The sequence below is a fragment of the Ictalurus punctatus genome, chromosome 15 (genome assembly GCF_001660625.3).
Source record: "Ictalurus punctatus breed USDA103 chromosome 15, Coco_2.0, whole genome shotgun sequence".
Classification (NCBI taxonomy): Eukaryota; Metazoa; Chordata; class Actinopteri; order Siluriformes; family Ictaluridae; genus Ictalurus; species Ictalurus punctatus.
In genome coordinates this window covers 13,307,092-13,330,607 of record NC_030430.2, presented here as the reverse complement: position 1 = coordinate 13,330,607, position 23,516 = coordinate 13,307,092, and the positions used below count along the sequence as shown (strand labels likewise).

The following is a 23,516-nucleotide window of genomic DNA, read 5'->3' as shown; positions in this document are numbered from 1 at the left end:
TAATCTATGGGTGATGATGAGCACGAGCCTGACTGCACGAAGTGTCCGCTGCCTGAAGCATTAGAGGCGGTGCTTAAAACTTTATGGGCAAAGCATACTAATGAAGAAGGCCTTATTCAGGTAACTCCTTATGCTGCAAACCTCAAAACCACTCATCCTGTATATTGTAAGCAGTATCCTTTATCTGCAGAAAAGGAGTTAGGCATACAACCAGTGACTGACTCATTACTCGTGCAGGGCATGGTCGTTCATACAGTATCTCCCAACAACACTGTAGGAATAAAATTGAGACACAAAAAGCATACGAGAGGCACTACTAAGAGTAAAACAAAGTTTATTGAGAATTGGGAACAGAAAGGAAAAATTAATAGACAGGACTGGTCTGATCAGATGACAGAACAACAAGGCCTTCAATGAAGGTTGCAGGAGTAGAATTGGCTTCTGTTTTAGTAGACATATGGATCATAGTTGGATCTATGCAGTACAGTGTAGGCAGTGGAATGGCTGGTGGTATAGGAGAAGAACAAAGCCATTCAAACAGAGCCATTACATCTATGGCCAGATGGGCCAACTGATGACTGAGATGCTGCTCCAGACCTGCAAAGTTAAGTAGATGCTGGAATAGCGTAAGAGGACACCTGCCAGCTGACAAAAGAGACAAAGAGAAAGGGAGGAAGAAAGGACATATCAACACACTATATGCATCCATTAGTTGGAAATTGTAGTAAAATATATTAAGGAAGATAATGAATACTAACAGTACATTCACCTTAACATGACTAATGATATAAAATAGGAATACACACATTTGTAGTTAGTGTCATGTCATGGCAAACTAGTTACCCCATTTCCCAGAATGCACCACGAACTACAAACATGGCCAATGACTACAACTCCAAATGGAACACACAGACATGTCACCTTCTCCCGAGGACTAATCACAAACATCTGTTCCCAATCACACTGACCATCACTACACTACTTAAGAGACTGCTCATGCACATTGGGAGTTGCAGTCATCGGCCATGTTTGTAGTTCATGGTGCATTCTGTGAAATAGAATCACTAGTTTGCCATGACTTGACACATACTGGAAATCTATAAATCAAAATGGGTCAATGCCATAAGTCTTGTGGTTTTCCCTAAATGGCCCAAAGAAGACCAAAATCTAAATATCAGGGACTTTCAAGCTGTTTTTAAGACAAAACTATGCCATTCTTTGATATCAGACATCACTCTACCTGTCCAATAACAAAACATGTGAAATGAACCGCATAGCGCCTTCTATAAAAACTTTTTAAAGTTGACCTGCTCCACTGTATATCCAGATTACAGTTCCTTTATTTGTGTATCCATCTTTAGAGCATTTTTCTCTGAACCTCCTGTTAAGTTTGAGCAACAGTTGGTTTTCAAAATTAGCACTTGCTTTGCAGTGAACAGCAGTCCAGCACAGTTGAAGAGATGCTCACAGGTAGCTGAGGCAGACAGGCTGGTGTTGAGTTTGAGAGAATGTTTTTTGATGTGTGGAAATGAGTTCAGCAGATCCATCTTGTTTGAGACACAGGCAAGGTACGAATCCAGCTCCCCGGTACCTTGTGAACTTCTGGACTTCATTGGGGAGAAGAAATCTTCTTCATCTGATGAATGTTGCCTGACTTACTCCACTGCAGCCTCTGCTATCTGGTCAAGGTGTTGTCTCTCATAGATCAGACCTGTTGAGTGACAAACACACAACAATGCATATTGAATATTTCTGACAATTAAACTTTGATTAATGTGGCAACAAGAGTGCATCATCATGCAGAAATTACAATAACTACAACTTGTGTAGAAAGATTTAAATTATTGCACTTACAACATTGTGTTGAATAGAACCAATGTGGACAGAACTAGGATTAATAATTAACAACTGATTACAGTATGATATTAAATAATGAAATCATACCTGCATCTATGATATCAGCCCTGTCAGTCCAGGTGGTCTTGATCTTTGGCAGAAGGATTGCTGCAACAATCAGTTCAGGGTCTTCCATCATCCTACCAAAGTGCTTTTGGGCACCATCTTGAATGGCTCTGATGAGTGGCAGACACATCTTGGAGGATGTCTCCAGTATGCTGAGTTTTGCTTGTAGCTGGAAGATCACCAGCAGCAGTGATCCCAAGTGTGTCTTGGTCTCAGACTGAAGGCTGTTTAATGTCTTCACCACAGGCTTCATCACAGTGCAGTAGTCAGTCAGGAAAGCAATTTCAGCTGGACTCAGCCTGTATGACATAAATCAAACCTATACAACTTTTAGCAAATTTCCTGTAGGAATAGGTGTGGAATATATAGCCAAATATGGAAATGTATTTTGATAATTTTATATAAGTATGGAAAAACAAAGTAATAAGCAAAGTAGTTTAGCTTTCAGTCCATGTTTTTTATTAGCTTCATTCACATTTCATACTTTAGAAAAGAGAAATAAAACTTAATTAAAAATTTTCACTTTGAATTCTTCACAGATATTCCTGACAGCATCCTCCCCTTCTCTTGTATGATCCATATGATTCTCTACACAGCCATGTATGTCGAGTTCCACCTAGATTGATTTGGCCGTATGAGCTGGAGCTTGCATTTATCTTCCACAATTTTTGCTGCCATGTATGACTGACCTGATTTGTTCCAGATTGCTTGGCATTTCCCAAAGGCTGCATGTGATAGCCGTTTGTATGTGTCATTCTTCTCTTCTGCCATGGCAGCATCTGTTCTGGGGATTAAGCTTAACAGGTGGCATGCACACCTTTGAAGTGGAGGAAGCTGGTACTCAAGACCGCTATCTTGTTTCAGGATACTGAATGTGTCCAGGTAGTCGGCTATGGGTTCTTCAGAAGAGTCTTGTTCTGACTCTGCTTCCTCAAGCTGGTTTTGTTCACCAAACACACTGAAGGCTTTAATGAATTTTGAGACACTGTCTGTTGTGGTTCTTATTCTGTATTGACAATGAATGTCATCAAGGGCACCTGCTAGGACATCAGAGGTGTGGTACCATTTTAACTTTTTGCAAGCAAGTGCGGCAGATCTTTCCTCATCTATCCAATGAGTTGTGACCCCTATGTAACTTTGCCGGTGTACTGTCCAACAATCCGTAGTGGTGGCAACATAGCTGACTTTACTGAGGGGCAAAATCAAAGTCTTCTTCATCTGAGTGGAAGCTCCATCTATTCTAGTCCGAAGAGTGGGTCTGGAAATGACCTTGCATTGAGGATTCAGTGTCAGTAAAAGTTCTTAAAAGCAGGTTGTTCAACCACAGAAAATGGATGAAGACCCTCACAAATTTAGTTAATCATGAGCTTGTCAACCTTCGCTTGTGGCACACGTCTGTTTGCACCCACTGCCGTCATGTCACTTATTTTTGCTTGCTTCCTTGGTGTTTCTGGTGGATCCAGGGTTTGCTTCCATGTTGTCACAAAGTCACTGAAGGCCTTCAGCTTTGATGGATGTTTCCTCTGTGAACAAAAAGTTTTCATCAGTATGTAAATCAATGTCATGTTCATTAAACACACTGAATTTGAAATATTTACATTCATGAATAAAAGGTTTTCTACACATATCACATTTTGTCTTTTACATTTCATGATGGATAATTCTAACTCACAGAGATGCCTGAAGATATGAACATGAGTCATGACTATGAAACATAATGGAAGGTATGCCTATACTATAGTCAACCTCATATTCCTATTAAAGTTCAATTGTTTTGAAATGTGGATGTATGAGGTACTCATGCCTAGTCAGTGTATTACCTGCAGTAGACAGCATTCAGCACTCTCCTTGTTTGGTGGAGCAGAGAGATACTGCTGAGCACGGGGACAGTAACAAAAAACAAAACAAAACATCTTATCGTCCTAAAAGAAGAGACTCACTTGTTGCTGTGTTGCTGTCCCTGTGCTCAGCAGTATCTCTCTGCTCCTCCAAACAGGGAGAGTGCTGAGCGCTGTCTACGGCAGGTAATACACTGACTAGGCATGAGTACCTCAGACATCCCCACTTCAAAACAACTGAACTATTACTTTAACAGTCTGCATCCGAAACCGCGTACTTACCTACTATATAGTAGGTGAAAAACATGTATTTCGGCTACTATATAGTAGGAAAGTATGTGGTTTCAGACGCAGCCTATGGCTTCAAGCAGTCGTCTATTTGTACTTATATCATGACAAATAATTAACTGCACTTGAAGCTTTCGTAAAATTAAAAATTAAACAACCAAAACTGTATATGGTACAATAACAAAGATGAACTGCATGTTGATACGTGAAATTCTGTAGTGAACGTCAGACAGTGTGGCATGGGGATGTAATGACATGTATTAATTGATCTGTAATCTGTAATCTGTAATTGATGTTCTGTAACATGTAATATGGGAACATGAAAGGAATATTCTGAAAGCAACTCATGTAAACACCTTAATCAGAATACTGTCTTATTCAGAATAAGGTCAATAATTAGATTACTGCTGTCCATGTAAACGTAAACAGAGACACAGTTGTTAATTTTGTGTGACTCTATAAGATGTCATATCCCTATTTACATTCAAACAGGTGGTAATATTAATGGCACATTATTAATGTTAGCATAATTACTAACTAGTTACCAGCAGGTTGCTAGTGCCAACCAACATTAGCAATGTCATGCACCAATGGCTTTTTGGCTAATTTAACAAAGGCCTCTTACTAAACTATAGGTAAACTGCTTTTTACTTAACAATGCAATGGTACACATGGTATTTAACTTATTTTATCTCTACATGATTGAGCAGATTTGATGTCGAGTTTTTATAAGCTGCTAGTTCCGTCTCTATGGTCAAACACAGTTTACACTGCACAATAAAGCTTTTGCCTTTTTGCACTTGAAGTGGTCTCTTAAAAATGGCTAGGGGTTAACTTCATTTCCTTCAAGTTCAACTTCAGCAGAATACGACAGGGTTTCGCTTTCAGCTGGGTATGAACCTCTGGTGTCTGACTTAGCCGTCTCCATCTTTCGTGTAATTTTAGCACTAGTTTGTTCTCCTGCCCATCATTTAAATCATTTTTTGTTTACATTTTATCTCAGTAATGAATGTGATTTAAATTGTAGTGATGTACAATATTTCAAACAAAACATACTTGAGTAAAAGTAAAATTACAGATTTTAAAAACTACTTCAAAAAGTAGAAGTACACAAAAAGACTACTCAATAACAGTAACACGAGTAAATGTAATTCGTTACTTTCCACCTCTGGTAGCTACACACATAAATAGCCAAAGTTATATCACAAATGCCACACCAAATATTACCATAAATCTCAGCTGCATTACAGCTCATACTTTTCAGCAGTGTGTGGTGTGAACATGGTGCAAGAGAGAGACAGTAAGAATAGCTTCCTCATCATATTTCTCTGTGTACAATGTTACAGAGTTGTCTATTTCAGTGATTGAATCACATTGAGCAGTTTCAGCTCTCCATGAGTCAATAGGAGATATTAAGAGAAGATGGTATAGTGTAGTGTAACAGAGCTCAATCAACAGAGACAGCTAAATATAAACCTGTCTTCTGCAACATTTTCAACATAGCTTCAATGAGAATACAGTGAAGGGATGAAAGGGATGGGTAGACGATAAAAGCACGAGTATGTACGTGGTGTGCTTGGTATTGGAGCTTATGCGTCTAGAAAAGATATAGTGTGTACTCAAGTCAAATAATAGTTTGTGTGGGTGTATTATCTCAATGTGTATCTGAAGATGGAAATAAAATACATGTATAGTCACTTTTACATTTAAATCTTAAACCACTGAATTCTATGGATATAAATAACTTCTAGATAATTGCACTTTCTGCTGTTGTGGCTGGCATAACTTGGATACTCTAAAGATTTGCACATCCTAAACACAGTTTATGCTCAAGTCTTACTCATTCTCCTAATGATATGCGGCTCATTTTCAAGCATTAATAAACCAAGACCCAGTGTCCCTGTGTGTGAGTCTGTAACAGTTTGGAGGGATGCAATTCATACAAAAATGAATGAGAATGCGGGGGAAATGTGGTTAGGGTTTGTTAAACTCTGTATGCATGTAGTTGTCATAAATTCCTCCTACCAATAGGACAAGTGCTGTTGCTTTGATCTCCCTCCATATGCTTTTTTTTGTCTACATTGGCATGTGTGTTTGAGTCTTGTTTCAGCCCCTGTCCTGTCATTGGTGTTTTGTTTTTTTTGCAACTGTGTCCACATGTTCTTAGTTTTGTTCTGTGTCCTGTTCTGTGTCAACATTTGTTCCTCGGTGTGCATTGTGCCTATTCACACTGGACAATTTGGAAATACCAATCAGCCTACAACACATGTCTTTGGACCAGGAAAACAGAGTGCCCTCCATTAATATTGGCACCCTTGGAAAATATGAACTGAGAAAAAAAATATATTGTTTAACATTTTGATCTTGTCTTTAAAAAAAATCATAAAAATACTCTGCTCTCATAGATATCAAACAATTGCAAACAACACAGGTTTATCAAAAATATATATTTGTTAAATATAGGTGTGCAACAGTTATTGGCACCCCTATGAATTTATATGAGAAAAATATATTTGAAGTACATTCCCATTGATATTTAAAAAATGTTAGTACACCTGTCTGACTAGGAACAGGAAATTGTTCAAGCATGACTTCCTGTTTCACAGGGGTATAAATATGATGTAACGCATAGGCCAAATTCCCTTACTTATTCATAACAATGAATGATTAAGAATTAATTAAGACCTAGGAATATAGTTGTGATGTGTGGCAAAAGGTGGTCGAGCTACACAAAATGGGAAGTGCCTTTAAGAAAATAGCACAAGCAGGGTAATAATTAAGAAGTTCCAGTCAACTGGAAATGTTATGAATCAACCTGGAATTGGACGCGTGTCTATATTGTCTCAACACACTGTGAAGAGGATGATTTGAGAGGCCAAAAAATCTCCAAGGATCACAGCTGGAGAATTGCAGAAACTAGTTGTGTCTTAGGGTCAGAACATCTCCAAAACTACAATACGAAGTTACTTACACCACCACAAGTTGTTTTGAATGGTTTCAAGAAAAAAGCCTCTACTCTCATTCAAAAACAAACTCAGCTGTCTTCAGTTTTCCAGACATTACTGGAACTTCAAATGGTATCGGGTTCTATGGTCACATGAAACCAAGAGATGATTTTGGTGCACACAGCGAGGTAACCATATGGAAAAGTACCTCATGACCACGGTTAAATATGGTGATGTTTTGGGGCTATTTTTTTCTGCCAGAGGACCTGGACATTATGTTAGGATACATGGACTATCAAATAATAAACAGAAATTAAATGAAAATCTCATTGCCTCTGCCAGAAAGCTTAAAATGGGTTGTGGTTGGATCTTCCAGCAGGACAATGATCCAAAACATACATCAAAATCAACACAAAAATGGTTTACTGACCACAAAATCAAGGTCTTGCCATGGCCATCCCAGTCCGCTGACTTGAAACCCATAGAAAACCTGTGGGGTGAACTGGAGAGTTCACCAGCCTGGACCTCAAAATATGAAGGATCTGGATTCTTTATGAAGAAATAGTCTCAAATCCCTTGCCATGTATTCTCCAACCTCATCAGGCATTATAGGAGAAGACTCAGAGCTGTTATCTTGACAAAGAGAGGTAACACAAATATTGCCTAAAAGGGTGCCAATAATTGTTGCATACCTATATTTAACAAATATATATTTTTTATAAACCTGTGTTGTTTTTGTAATTGTTTGATATCCATGAGAGCAGAGTAATTTTTGTGAATTTTGTTAACAGAAAATCAAAAGGCTAAACAATGAAGCCAATTTTGCACAGCCTTCTTTTCTCATATTTACCAAGGGTGCCAATATTAGTCGAGGACGGTGTATACCCTCCTGTATCTTTGTCTCATTATAAATTCTCATCATTGTTAATGTGTGTTACTGAGCATTTGTTTCTCTTGTTCCTAGTTCCTTCAAGTTCCTTCTAATAGAATTCTAGTTCTTTGTTTTGAACTCTGGATTTATAATTATGGATTACTCTTGTATTTATGATTATGGATTATTGCCTCATCTAATAAAACATGCATTACAGTAGGCATAAGAAAAGTTACAAACACTAAACCTTCCTATAATCTGAATGTTTTTGTTGCTGTTGTTTACCTTCTTTGCATTAATTATGATAAATATTTTGTATTTAGTTTTAGTCTTAGACTTCTACTAAAAATAAATAATATTATTTATGGTTATTGTTAGTTGTAGTATATAGCAGTTTTAGTCAACTATAGATGAACAGTTTTGGTCAATAACTTAAAAATATATATATTTTTTAAAGTGTAAAATGTCACTATGGTGAATGTATTATGTTGCATGAACATGAGGAAGGTAAACAAACACACCCTCATGACTGACTTTTAGAGACATGTCATCAAGTATGCCTGTTCTAGCATTATATAGCCTTAAGCAAAGATCAGAAGATTTTTATGGGAAGATAAAACATTTTTCTCACAACAATATCATTGCTTTCTAGAACAGTTGCTAATGTTAGCAAGCAATTTCAAAGAATTATAGCATGTTTCTGCCACCATGAAGCTTTAATGTTATCATAACAAAATCAGCACTGTAAAAGTTCATGCAAATTGAATTGTGACATTTGTAAGCATGTATACTATGAAGTTGGCAGTGTAACAGTTTAAAATGCTACTATGGTCTGTGGATTGGATGTTGGGACTTTAACATACTTAAATATTAAAATGTGTATTAGCATGCCTATTTTTATAGGCATGATGGTTTGTAAGGAACATATTTTGAGTTTTGATACTGGGCTGAATTTATTGAAGGCTGGAATGGCTTTGATTGGCCATTGGGCCTCTTTTGTCACACAGACCTGGCAATTCTGGCAGCTTGATTTTTACACCATCATTTATATGAAATTTAGTGAGCATACTCACAGGTTTGATTATTTTAGAATATTTTCTGATATCCCAACTTTGCTTCCTTCAGGTCCAGAGCAAAGGTGATCACTCTTCCCAGACACTAAGCTTTTTGTATCTGCACCAGTAGCCCTCTGTCCTGCCTTTCATCCCCCTGCCCCTTTTAAAGATCTGTCACCACTCTTTTCCCTCTATATCGACAAAAAGACATTCAGCACTTTTTTTGCTGTGTGTGCAGTGCATGCAGCTCACACATGCTCTGTTTGTATGAGTACATGTGTGTGTGTGTGTGTGTGTGTGTGTGTGTGTGTGTGTGTGTGTGTGTGTAAGAATATATGTAATTGCATATGCAAGTGTAGGGAGTACATTTGTGTTCACCACACTATCAGTCAGTATGACAGGTGGAGCTGATGCTGTGCCAGAGGTTTTAATAGACCAACATTCCCTTAGGTAATGTAACACTCTAGCCTTGTTAGTTACCCTTTCATTTTACACCATGGCCTATGTGTGACAAGGTGTTTTCCTCCCTCTCACTTTCTTTTCTCTGATATCTTTCTGCTGGTCTTCTGTGCCTCGCTTGTATCACTGCAGTATGCAGAAAACCCTTTATGGGCAGTAAATAAATCAAGGCGCTGTTGTAAGATGTTTCATACATTTTGTGAAGATGTTTGCACATGAAGTTTGGTTGTATTGTATTTAAATACACCTACATACCTTTCACATTTCTCCAATTCACTGTGCTTTGCAGCCCCATCATTCTCTCTTTGATAACACCCTCCCATACACATAGCAGTCCATTACCTGTGTCAAAATTCACCTCATATCCACACAGAGTGTAAAAAGCCTATGCATCAAACATTGTCCTCTATTTTACCCCAGGATATGGTTCAAAGTCTCATTTGACTATTGAACTTGTTCACTTTTCATTCCCCATCATTCCAGATTACAGATAAGAGCAAACTACCTCAAATTCAATATGAGCTGCTTAAGAGAAGTGTGTGTGTGTGTGTGTGTGTGTGTGTGTGTGTGTGTGTGTGTGTGTGTGTGTGTGTGTGTGTGTGTGTGTGTGTGTATGTGTGTGTGTGTGTGGTGGGCGCCAGTGTGCTCGGCCTGTATCACGAGGAAGCACGATACAGATAGAGAGCAAGGAAGAGTGAGGAATAGGAAAAGGAAAATTAATAAAATGGAGCACTAATGGCATGACGAATCTGTATGTATTTTTGCTGTGGCAGCTTTGATTTATCACCAAAATTTTCAAGGCCTTGGAATTAGTGAGATTCAGTGCAGGATAGAAATAGGAGAGATATTTAAATTGAAAGAGAGATATGAGATAAAATATTATGCATGTGTCCAAGAAATGGAATGTTACAGTTTGATTATGCGTTGTGTATTTCAGTATCAAGGCTCTTGTATCTTTTATATTTGATGAATAGCAGGAACATGAAACTGTGCTTGATCTCACCAAGCACACATGACTGTCTGGACCACGACAACTTTCAAAATCTAGACAATAAAATTATATTAGAGGAATGTATGAATTATGTGCATATTTATTTCCCTGATACTAATACAGTCCCCTCAAAACTTATTGGAACACCAAGGCCAATTCATTTGTTTGTGCTATACACCAAAGACATTTGGGTTTGAGATCAAAAGATGAATATGAATTTCAACTTTTATTTCATACTATTTACATCTACATGTGTTAAACAACAAAGCATAGAACCTTTTGTATCAGACCATCCAAGTTTTAGGTGAGCAAAGGTATAGGAACAGATAAGACTGGAAGTAAATTAAAGTAAAAAACAGGTAATATTTGGTTGCATATCCCTTGCTTGCAATAACTGCATTGTAATGGATAGCTGCAAAGTGATGCAGAGGCGAAGTCCGTTCCATTTCCTGGTGTGTAATTAACAGAAGAAAATAAATAAACAAATAAATAAATAATCAGTGTAAATAAACTACCGAAAAAACTCAGACCTAGAATTATGCTGAGTTTTCTATCATAACAGAACAGAAGAAGGGAAAAAAAGAGATGAAGGGAAGGGTGTGGTCTTCAGAAGCAATAAAAAGAACAGGTGACTAGGTGAGAGGAAGCGGGTGGCGGAAATGAGAGCCAGGTGGGAATGGCATAACTGATGGTATGCGTTTGCCAGGGGCCATGCTAATGCTCCTGCTGTGGATTATAACCTTGTAGACATTGATTTAGGAGGGTGGCGAACACTTTGGGAATATTCTGCCAAGGTGAATCAACTAGCAAGTGGAGCTTTGAGGGTTCAAGGTACAGCATCAAGCCTGTGACTCACTGACATCACCAAACTGTTGTTTTCTTCTTTTGTGATGCTTTTCCATGCATTTACTGCAGTCTGTCAGTTATTGTTTGTTTTGGGGGGTTGTTTCTTCTTTCAGTCTCCTCTTCAAGTGGTGAAATGCTGCTCAATTGGGTTAGGTCTGGTAATTGACTTGGCCAGTGTTACGAAACAGACTCTATGCAGAAGCAATTGCAGATGAACATCTTTATTTACAACCAGAACTTAACAAACAGGGATCGTGGTCCAAACTGGAAAAGATATAATCGAGGTACTAAACGTGAGACTAGGTTCAAAGCATAGAACAAACACATGGCATGAAAACACGACCGCTTAGCATCAAGGTAGCTCACATATCCTTGGCGTCTATGCATTTAATACTGCGCAAAGTGCGCAGCAACACGAGGGAATTAAGTAACATACATAATCAAACCTGAACGTAAACAGCTGAAATAATTAACACACACCCTTGAAAACCAACCAATGACTAAACAAGGAGGAGACAGAACAGAAACCAAAACAAACGCACATGTCCATTGTAAACAAAGTCCCCATAGTTCTTACGTAATTCATGAGCGTTTGCCCTCCGGCTCTCCGTGCACGTCACCACCTCAGCGCCATCCGCAGGCAACATTGTGACAGCCAGACTAAAACCTTACACTTTTTCCCCTTGATAAAATCATTTGTTGAGTTGGCAGTGTGTTTTGGATCATTGCTGCATGATAAAGTTCCCCCCGATTAATTCAGATTAATCTGCATTTCTCTGAAATTTGGTAGACAAAATGTTCCTTTAAACCATCATGAGTTACATCATCAATAAAGATTAATGAGTCTGTTCCAGAAGTATCCATGCAAGCCTAAGACATGACACTACCTCCATCATGTTTCACAGATGAGCTTGTATATTTTGAATCATGAGCCAGTACTTTCTTTCTCCACACTTTGGCATTTTCATCACTCTGGTAGAGGTTAATCTTGGTTCCAGAACTTTCATGGCTCATCTCTGTATTTCTTTGCTAATTCCAATTTGTCTTTCCAATTCTTACTGCTGATGAGTTGTTTGTATCTTGTATCAGTGTTTTAGACCTACCAAGCAGACCTGCTGAGTGAGCTCGACATACTGTGGCATTCAGCCAGGTTGTGTAGAGTTCACCCAGGCATCCACCAGTGGAGCCCAGGCCAGCACTAGTGCGAGGGAATCACAGAAGGTGAATACGGCAGCCCGCCATCCCTCGCTGACAGCCAGGTGAACTGAGTGGCCACAGTCGAGGCCTGCTACTAGGCCTGATCTGAGAATGGTCATAAAGGCCAAGCAGATAATAGAGGAGCAGTCCTGAGGGGCTGTGGGGGGACATATCAGGGGACATGAGGTTTTCAGGGCAGTTAGTCCCAGTGCAGTGTGTAGTGTAGGGCCTCCCCTAGCCAAGGCTGTCCCAAATTTTCCAGTGTTCTCTGCTCAGCGATCTGTCATAGGCCAACAAAAATCTGATGCTTTCCCTCCAATAGAATGTGGAAAAGTTAACATCAATAAAAGACCATCTGGCAGCGTGGAAACTACTGCCAAATGTGTCTCCATAGGTTCTGTCTACCGTAGAAAACGGTTTCCGGGTCCAGTTCAGAGCTCAACCCCCCCAGTTCAGAGGTGTGCTCACTACTGTAGTTAGCACAGATCAGAGCCCGACATTAGTGCAGGAGGTAAGATCCCTCTTGGACAAGGGGGCCATAGAACATGTACCCCGTTCCCTGAGGGAGGGAGGTTTTTACAGCCGTTATTTCCTGGTCCTCAAAAATAGAGGAGTATGCGGCTAATTTTAGATCTGAGTCATCTGAACTGTACTCTTCAGACATACTGGTTCAAGATGCTGACGCCCAAACTTATCATTACACAGAATTAGTTTGAGGACTGGTTTGTGACGATAGATCTAAAAGGCACATATTTCCACATAAATATCGCCCATTCACAGGATGTTCCTGGGGTTTGTGTTGGAGGCAACGCTTACCAAGTTCGGGTTCTTCACTTCGGGCTAGCTTTAACCCCTCGCACCTTCACAAAATGCATGGATGTCCTTCTGGCTCCATTGAGACTCCAGGGCATCCGTCAACATTGATCAAGATAAAGCTGGATCTTGCCAACCCCTCCAGTCTCTATGAGAGACTGTTGGAGCGTATGGCAGCAGCAGCCAACGTTATACTGTTGGGCCTATTGCACATGAGACCGTTTCAGTGGTGGCTGAGAAGCTGGGGGTCTTGTCCGTGGACAAAACCTCTGAGAGTAATTAGTGTCACGCGGAGATGCCTACGTGCGCTTAGAATCTGGAAGTATACCCAGTTTCTAGCTTTGAGTCACACTCTAGGGGTGTCTCCTTATTGAAAGATGGTAATGACAGACACCTCCCTCATGGGCTGGGGCATGGTCTTAGACGCTATCCGGCTCACAATCTCTGGAGCGGCCCTCATCTGGAGTGGCATATAAATTGCCTAGAAATGCTGGCCATATTTATAGCACTGGAATTCTTCTTCCTCAATTGAGAGGTCACCATGTGTTTACAGACAACACAGCAGTGGACTCATATATCAACCACCATGGAGGATCAACCTGTTCAGGCAGGCTCAACTAATTCTTCTCTGGGCAGAGGGAACGTTTTGTCAGTGCATGAATGTACATTCTGGGCAACTGAAATGTTGGGGCAGACATCCTGTTGAGGCAGGGGCTGAGGCCCAGGGATTGGTGGCTCCATCCACAAGTGGTGGAGTCCATATGGCAGAGGTTTGGCCAAGCTGGAGTGGATGTGAACCCACTGTGATTCGCCCTCACTCCTCCCACACCATTAGGGCTGATGCCATGGTGCACATGTGGCCAAGGTCACATTTATATGCTGTTCCCCCGTTCGCTCTGCTCCCACAAGTTCTGCTGCTAGTAGCACCTTTTTGGCCAGCTCAAATATGGTTCTCAGAGACAATATTCCTGCAAGACGGCACTCTTTCGGAGATTCACATCCACAGGACTGATTTATCACCCCTGGCCTGAACTACAGAAACTGTGGGTCTGGCCCCTGAGGAGCAACAGCTCATAGATTCTGGTCTCACAACTAAGGTTGTAGAGACCATGTAGAATTCTAGAACGCCATCCACAACAAAATTGTATCTGCTCAAGTGGCAACTTTTTGTTGTGGATTGAGGAACCTTAGCTAGATACAGCGAACTGGGCAATAGCTACAGCCCTGGAGTTCTTACAAGGATGTTCTCAGTGGGGTTGGATCCTCCTACAATCAGGGTCTGTGTGGCCACCATTTTGGCCAGCCACGCCCCTATTTATGGAGCCTCTGTGGGGCAACATCCTCTAACTTCAAGGGATGTATGTGGTGTCAGGCGGCTGAGGCACATCTGCAGACCATGCATACCTTCCTGGGACCTTTCTGTGGTCCTGGAAGGTTTGCCATGTGCCACATTTGAGCCCTTGGAGTCTCTGAGAAGCTTTTGACTCAAAAGGTAGCTCTTCTGCTGGCCCTGACATCTCTCAAGTGAGTAGGAGATCTACAAGCTCTCTGTTGCCCATTCCTGCCTTGACTTTACCCCTGGACAAGCCAAGGCCTTCCTCTATCCTAGGCCCGATTATATTCCTAAAGTGCCCACATCTGCTGGCCAGCCAGTAGTGTTGCAGGTTTTCTGCCCTCCTTTGTTCCTCATACTGGAACAAGGGAAATTGCACTGGCTGTGTCCAGTAAGGGCTCTCTGTACTTACGTCCACCGCTCTGGCCAGTGGCATAAATCAGAGCAGCTGCTGGTCGCCTTTGGCAGTGACAGCAGAGGTGATGCTGTGTTGAAACAGCACATTTCTAATTGGATAGTAGAAGCTATCTCTATCGCTTATGACGCACGTGGTCTCGCCACGCCTCTGGGCATAAGGGCTCATTCCACTAGGGGGAGGTTGCCTCCTCGAAGGCTTTGTCCAAAGGGGTATCCTTACAGGATGTGTGTGCTGTGGCGGGGTGGTCTACGCCGCACACATTCATTCAATTTTACAGCCTGGATATACATTCTGTTCCCGGCTCAAGTGTTTTGCAGTGACCTTCTGGCTCTGATCTTTTTGAACAGGCCGCACCCACAGTAAGACGGAGTGGATATTCTCGTTCCAACTGCGTTCAGCTAACGCACTGTGAAGTTCCCTTTGAAAGGGAATGTCTGGGTTATGCATGTAACCTTGTTCCCTGAGAAAGGAACAAGACTTTGCATAACATTGTCATACTGGGGCATGCTTGTGAATTGCATCTTCGCTTCAGATAATAGAGGCTGACTGCGTGGTTCACAGATGTCGTTTATATATCATGCAACGTGCTTAATTGCCACATCACCTGATCAGGGCAGGCCTATAAATAGGCATGATGTTACATAAGCTTCACATACCGGTTACATGCGAGGGCACTTCCCACTGTGTTCAGCAAACGCAATGTCTCATTCCCTTCTCAGGGAACAGGGTTATATGCGTAACCCAGACGTTTTCTTCACAGCTCTCACAATGTTTCTGTCATCAGCTGTTGTTGTTTTCCTTGGCCGACCCATTCAGTGTCTGTTGCTCTGTACACCAGTGGTGTCCTTCTTTAGGACATTACAAATTGTTGTATTGGCTATGCCCAATGTTTGTGCGATGTCTCTGATTGATTTTTCCCTCTTTTCTCAGCTTCAGAATGGCTTGCTTATCTTCTATATACATTTCTCTGCTTTTCATGTTGGCTTATTCTTTTCTTAAAACAAATGCAGTCTTTACAAGTGAAACTGAAGGCTAAAACCAAGAGTATACATTCAGAGAATGTTTAAACAATCAATCTAACAGGACACAGGGGTAACAATGGTTACAAGAAACACCTGTCAGTCACATGTTCCAATATTTTTGCCTGCATACAAATTGGGTAATCTGATACAAAATGTGTAAGATTTGCATGTCGTTTAACACATCTACATATTGTTTAAGTGTTGCAATAAATTTGTTTCTCCATGCTAATGCGTTCAAACCTGTCGGCCAAACCCAGTCCACCGTTCTCTAGATACTATGAGGTGTGGAAGGCTAGTGATGAAGAGGCAGCAAAGTCCCCTGCCAAGATTCAGCCAGAGGCTGACAGAGCGGCTTCCCCTGCAGTGCAGCCTCCAGAGGCCAACGAGGTGGCCTTCCCAGCTAAACTCCAGTCAGAGGCAGAGGGCCTCCCAAGTCCTGCTCACACCTGAGGGCAACAGTGGAGCCTCTGCCTGAGGTTGATGGTGTAGCCTCCCAAATCCATTCTCACACTGGCGAGACTCTCCCATCCCTGCCACCTGACCTCAGCGAACCTGTCCCAGCCCCAACACCTGACGTCAGCGAGACTGTCCCAGCCCCAACACGTGAATTCAGTGAGACTGTCCCAACCCCAACACCTGACCTCAGCGAGACTGTCCCAACCCCGCCATCTGACCTCAGCACGCCTGTCCCAGCACCACCACCTGACCCAGGCGATTTCGTCTTAGCTGTGCTACCAAATCCCAGCAAGGATATCGTCAACCCACCACTTACTTCCTGCCAGTATGTCCCATATCTGCTCTCTGTCTCCTATATAAAAAGTCAGCATGTCAGACAATTCCTGTCTTGGGGCCTTGGGTTTTGCTTGGACATTTTACCCAGAGGGGCCAGATCACCAATGGGAGTATTCGAAGGCGCTGCTGGAACAGCACCCTTGGAAGGGTACCCCATGTGCAAAGAATTGCATGCAGAAGTGCTCAACGTGCATAACAGCTTGCAGTGCTATAGCACCTGCTTCCGTGTTGTCATATACTCGTTTACTTTACCACGTTTTTTGTTTTGGTTCATATCCTGTCACAATGTCCCGTCACTGGTTGTTTCCTTCATGTGTTTTTATCACTCACACCTATTTTCAGTTCACCCTTTAATTAGTTTGTATATTTAAACCCTTGTGATTCTCTGTTCCACAAGAAGTATTGTTCAGTGTTTAATCCCCTGTCTTTACTGTGCTGTTTTAATTTCATTCCATGTTGCTATATTCTTGTTTTTGATCTAGTTCTGTCTCCTATTTGCCATATTTTGGACAACCTTGGTATTTTTTTTTTTTGTTGATTGCCTGACCTCTTCTTGTTTCCCATTCAAGATTTTGTTTCATGTTTTAGATTTGTCTGTCTGCACTTCAAATAAAACACTTAACTGCATCTGCCTCACCTCTCAATTTTTTTTCAACATTCACTTATGCTGATTTAAATTAATGTCTGTTTACTAAAATTTTTGCGAGATTGGTAAATGATATTTGCCAAAAATTCCTAGGAATTCTAATGAGCAAATAAACATGCATGAAATGATAAGCAGCTAACCCTTAAGACAAGATATAAAGCTACCCCATCAGCTAATGCCATCTTTCACCACAACTTGACCCAGTCATAACTATTCCTATGAGCTGGCCTGTGCATATATTTAGTAAGTTATTCATGAATGGATGTAAATGTGAGACAACGTTGTATGACTGCACTGACAGTTAAGGATGGACAGCTCTGATTAATAACAGCCCTACCTGGTCATCACACATAACAGTCAATGCTCTCGGTTATCCATTATTAATGTTACACGATGTTTAGCTTTGGTCGTGCAACTTAAGGCTGCTTGTTGACATGCGATTCTGTGTCCTTTTTTGCTACAGAAATTTTGTCTGGCCAACTTGGGTGCTGTAAATGAGACTTCAGACACACACAGAAACAGAACACACACACAGAAAGAAGAGCCTGTTAAAAGTGTTACTCTAGCTCTGTCAGCCTGTGCTTGTCATGGCCGTATGGTGACTATTTTTTGCACAGCCTCTAACGTTTGTGCCCATCACATTTCATTGCTGCCACTAAACTGATCCCCTGGAGCAGACATACACCCTCTACCTCACACACACACACACACACACACACACACACACACACACACACACACACACACACACACACACATTTTATCTCTGACTTGCTGTCTGTACTTCCTATAAATTGTATTTTCCATGCCTCAAGGTCACTACTCTCTGGTCAGTGAGAATGCTAAAAGGAAACACTATCCGGAAATCATTTTTATTCCATATTTGCCTGGATTGTGCACTATTAATATGCTAGGAATATTGAACCTCTGTACAATGCCCTACATAAACAATGCTTACCGGCTCATTTGAAAGGCAATTTTGTTGTACCTTTTTTAGGCATTTTGTTAAATTTGCTAGTCAGTCTTCATTTTAAACCATATATTGACATAAAACACTACTGCTTACCTTTGTCTCTTTCTTTCTTTGCCTGATTCTTTCACTCTTTGCTTTTCTCTGTCATGGTGGCACAGAATGGCAGAGAATTACACTAACCATCAGCCCCTGCATGTCACATGATATTACAACACATCCACTGATCACTCATACCTGTTTCCTATTTCACCTTGATTAACGCTACTATTTAAGTTTCAGTTTTTCCTTGTCAAGCTTTTGTTGATGTTGTCATTTAGTGTTTGTTGTGTTATTGCGTAGAGTTTGTAGGTTTCTTGCTTTGTAGTTTATGTTGATGGTTCTTGTTTGTAAGACAAACAAAAACTGTTTTGTTTGTCTTATTTGTACTTTCCACAATAAAGTACCTGCACTTGCATCTGCCTCCACCTCTAATTCCTGACAGATAGCTTGATTGATCATTGGATGCAGCAGGTTTTTTTTTAGTTCCTTCACAATATTCTAGATAGGAACTGCAGAGGATGTTGAGGGTTGTGGCTTTATTGTGGGCATCATTCCATCTCCCTGCTCCACTGAGGACATTGCTACACCACCCGGCTGAGCTTCTGACATCACTCCGTCCCTCCTGCTCTGATGAGGACGTCTCTCCTCTCCCTTGCTTAGCAGTGTTGTCATTTGTTTCTTATGTGTGCCACATTGTTGTTTATTGTCATGGAAATACCGGGAAAAAAATTAGAGATTATGATACCCATCAGCCACTGCACAACATCACATGACTAGTTTGACCTGTTTCACAGTTTTTGGTTAATTAGTACTTGTATTTGTCACACTTTGCACCGCACTGATAGTCTTGTGTTTGTCTTTTGTTAAAGCTTTATGCCTTGTTTCTCATGTTTATTGTTTCATGCTTGTTTTCTAGATACACACACACACACACACACACACACGCAAGTACCATACCATATACAATACCAAATTCCACTCACTGCTAATGGTTATGTAATCTAATGACTGATGGGACAATTAAATCACTTATTTTCCTTATCTGTCCTAGTGTATTGGCACTCAGGAAGCTGGACACAATGCATCATAATAGAAGAAGATATGTGGCTTAAGTGTTATTTAGGCTTCAAAAATAGAAACACAAGTGTTCAACAACAGATACAGTACCTTGTGTAAGTATATCCCCAAACCCTCCAAGCTCCCTTGCCTTCCCCTAGCATTAGCTTCTCGGTTCCTTCTCTGCCTAACCCCCTCCTTACCCAGTCACTGTCTTTTGAAATCATTAAGGTTTTTTCATGTTTCAAGTTCTTCTTTCATGCTTCAAGTTCTTCTAAATGCACACTGATTTTAGTCATAATAATGACAATAAATATGACATTATGCCCCAATCTCAAAAAGAATTCTTAGGAATTCCACAAGTGAGGATTTCACTTCATATGAATGAAGCCGTAAGAATAGCTCTATCACTATGTCCACCTGTCACTCTAAGCTTAACTTTTATCTCATGTACTATAGGCCTTGCAGTTTACAGTGTTAACCCCCTACAAATTGTTGTGATAATCCTAATAATCTTGCCCGGTCTAAATTATTTTTTGGTTTAGTCAAAGATCATCTAGAAGCTGTAATGCAGAAATCTAGACAATTCCAAAGGGTTTATAAACATATTCTCATACATTTGTTATTAAGTACAGTATATACTTAAATGTGCTTAGCAATTTTGGTTAAGTCAACCTCTATTTATAGAGTACATTTAAAAATAACAGAAGTGTTTTACAGATTGATCAACAAATAAGTTGCATATAATTATATAAAATAACTATATTATTATTGTTGTTGTTGTTGTTATTGCATACATATAATAATAATAATAATAATAATAATAATAATAATAATAATAATAATAATAATAATAATAATAATAATTTAATTAATAGATACATTTAAATACCGCATTAAGTATTTACCAATTTCAACCTTTTAAAGACCGATTCAAAAACTAAAGAATAAAAAGTATGGAAGAAGATATTAGGGTGTGAGACCTGAAAGTGCAGAATAAATAAAACAGGATTTTAAAATCAACCCTGAATTTCTATGGAAGTCAATGTAGAGATGCTACAGTAAAACAAGGGAAATGTGATCTCTCTTTCTAGACCCTGTTAAAAGCCTCCGGCTGCTGCATTTTGAACCAGCTGTCGGCAGGATAACACAGTTTGAGGGAGAGCAATGTAAAATGAGTTACAGTAGTATAACCACAATGAAATTAGCAAGTGAATCACAATTTCCAGGTCTTTATTTATTTATTCATTTAATTAATTTTTACAAACTTTAGCAACAGATCTCAGATGGCAAAAGCTACATTTAACAACAACACTGATTGGCTTGTTGAAAAATAATGATGAGTCTAAAATCACACCAAAACTCACATAATTCTGTACATTCAATGACAGAGGACTTAACTTTGGAACCAGAAGAGGTGAAGAGGACATGGAGGTACTTAATATCAGAACTTTCATTTTGCTTTCATTTAGTTGTAAAAAATTGTTTGGCAGCCAATAGTTATCTTCAAAGCAATTTATAACATTATCAAATGAGCACTTCTTGTCTAAGCTCACTGGGAAATAAAATTGAGAATCAACAGCATAACAAACTTAAGATAGGCTATACCTCTGAAAAATAAAGCCCAGAGGAACCATGTACAAGGAAAATAGTAAGGGTCCTATAACTGACCCTTGAAGAACACCACATGATAACTGAGCTGCCGTTTGTATTCAATTATTAAGTGTCAATGAGAAAATAACCGAATGTGTCATGGACAATAGGGGACTATTTTGTACACAATGTAAACTAAAGCTCACCTTCCCCACCTTTCTTATATTTATGTATATTTTTTTTTAAATACATGAACTAAGTATTTTTTGTTCACCTATTTTTATATCTGTTTTTATGTATCTGATTTCATCTAAATCTGACCTATTCAATAAATAAAATAAGTAATAAGAATAAAAAAAAGTAGCCATAGAGTTCACATAACTACTTATGTGCAGTTGGAAAATGGTTCAGTTTCTACCGTCAAACAGCTTAATTAAAAAAAAACAACAACATCTACTTCTATAACTATCTGTATTCACATTAATAATGCCATTAATTTTAAAATTGAAGAACTGAAGAGACAAATTATTTGACTATGTCAGGTTTGGGAGGTGAAGGTGGCTGAAAGTGCAGATAATATTTATTACGTATGGTGCAAGCAAACCCAAGGATGTGACAACAAGGACAATAAACATGAATGGAGCATATGAAGCATACACTGTAAAAACTGAAACTGGGGTTAATTAATATTTAGTAAACAAATTATATTAATCTATAAATAATAAAAAAAAGACTGCGCAGTTTTGAATCACCTTGAGTGGAATTCAACAAATTGTCATTAATTATTAATTGCTTTTTACTCAGTTTTGTTTGAATAAAATTAGCTGTGAATCACTGAGTATAATTTTATTGTATTTTATCAGGAAAGTAAAGGATGTAGAAAATTGATCAAGTTTTCTCATTGGGAGCTCTTTGGCTTTAATTACCTTCCACTTCTGCCCAAGGCATTTTGCGCCAGCTGGACATCAATCATCGTCTACTACACATTTCAACTGCCGTTTTCCCAAAGGTAAGACCTGTTTAATTAACAAACTATTTAAAACCAAGTTGCTGTAGCAGTCAAACATAGTTAGCTACTGCAAGTTATCAACCCAAACATGACAACTTTACTGCGCTGTAAGTTAAAATGAAGCTATGTAGGCTAGTGATTCGAAGTTGGCCTATCTTGTCTTTAATTTGACTAAAAGCATAGCAAGGACTGAATAATTGGTCGACTAAATGTCACAATTTCATGTGATTTTTCCACTAAGTGTTATACCATAGGCTGTATAGCCTAATGCCCCCTCTAATCTACTTTTACCAATTTTCCTGGCCTCAGCCTGAGCTTCCATCCATCACCCACCTTAACAAGCTAGCTAGCAAGCATGCACAAATGTAGGAACTTTCTTGCTCTCAGAGGTGAGTAATTACGAGTTAGATTTAGGCCTACTGTATTTCGTTTTCTCAGGTAAATTGTACTCGGGTAATGTTTTTTACTCCAGTAGCCTAACATGCTGTTAAAAGCAGTAGGCTACTTCTCAGCTTTCGTACGTTTCGGGAGAAAGGTCAGTATGTTTCATGTCTTTTTACACTTTGAAACAAATTGCGCTATTTCCTCTTTTTTATTTGGTTTTATTTTCATTGGCGGTCTGTTGTTGTGTTTTGTGTGGTGCTGTGCTAACATTAATCCCAACTTCACTGAGGTTCTCTCAGCTCCGTAGCCTACGTTTCATGTCTCCATTCACAGTAGAATGAGGCCACAGTCAGAGATTCAGATGGCATAACCACCCTTTTTCAGTTTTTCTCCGTCGCCTTGTAGGAGTATGCTTTCAAACAGTGGCTGCAACTCATGCTGGCGGATTACACTGAATTGCCTTTGTGAAAGCTGGTTTGAAGTCAGTAAATTACGGTAAAGCATGGTGCGGACTGCCAGAGAGAGGCTTCATTAGTCCTTCTGTTTGAGACTACCATTACACGTTTACACTCTCAACATTTTATGTTAGCACGTCATGCTCAGTAGCTTATATATATATATATATATATATATATATATATATATATATATATATATATATATATATATATATATATATATATATATGTGTGTGTGTATATATATATATATATATATATATATGTATGTATGTATATATGTATATGTATGTATGTATATATATATATATATATATATATATATGCTATGCGATATTGTTCTATTGTTCATATAAATGATTTGCGTAATAATGTTTCAGCCAGTGAAAAAGGGAGGTTTACTCTTAGCCTCATACTTATTTGCATACAACACGTTTGAGTGTTCCGGCTATTAGCATACCCTTAAAGGATCTACAAATATTTAATACGCTTTAATAATTATTGTTGCACACCACAGGTTTTATGATT

General features: G+C 39.5%; 1 long non-coding RNA gene across 2 annotated transcripts; it reads right to left on the bottom strand.

The window, feature by feature from the left end:
• Positions 1-317: 317 nt before the first annotated feature.
• LOC124628982 (uncharacterized) lies at positions 318-18,688 on the bottom strand. 2 transcript variants are annotated; one of them, XR_008398012.1, is made up of 3 exons: positions 18,543-18,688; positions 1,945-3,485; positions 318-1,711 (listed from the first exon to the last, which is right to left on the bottom strand). It is a non-coding gene; the product is annotated as an uncharacterized LOC124628982 (long non-coding RNA). The 2 variants fall into 2 exon arrangements; XR_006983787.2 differs by lacking the exon at positions 18,543-18,688 and adding an exon at positions 8,978-9,195.
• Between the last annotated feature and the right edge of the window lie 4,828 nt (positions 18,689-23,516).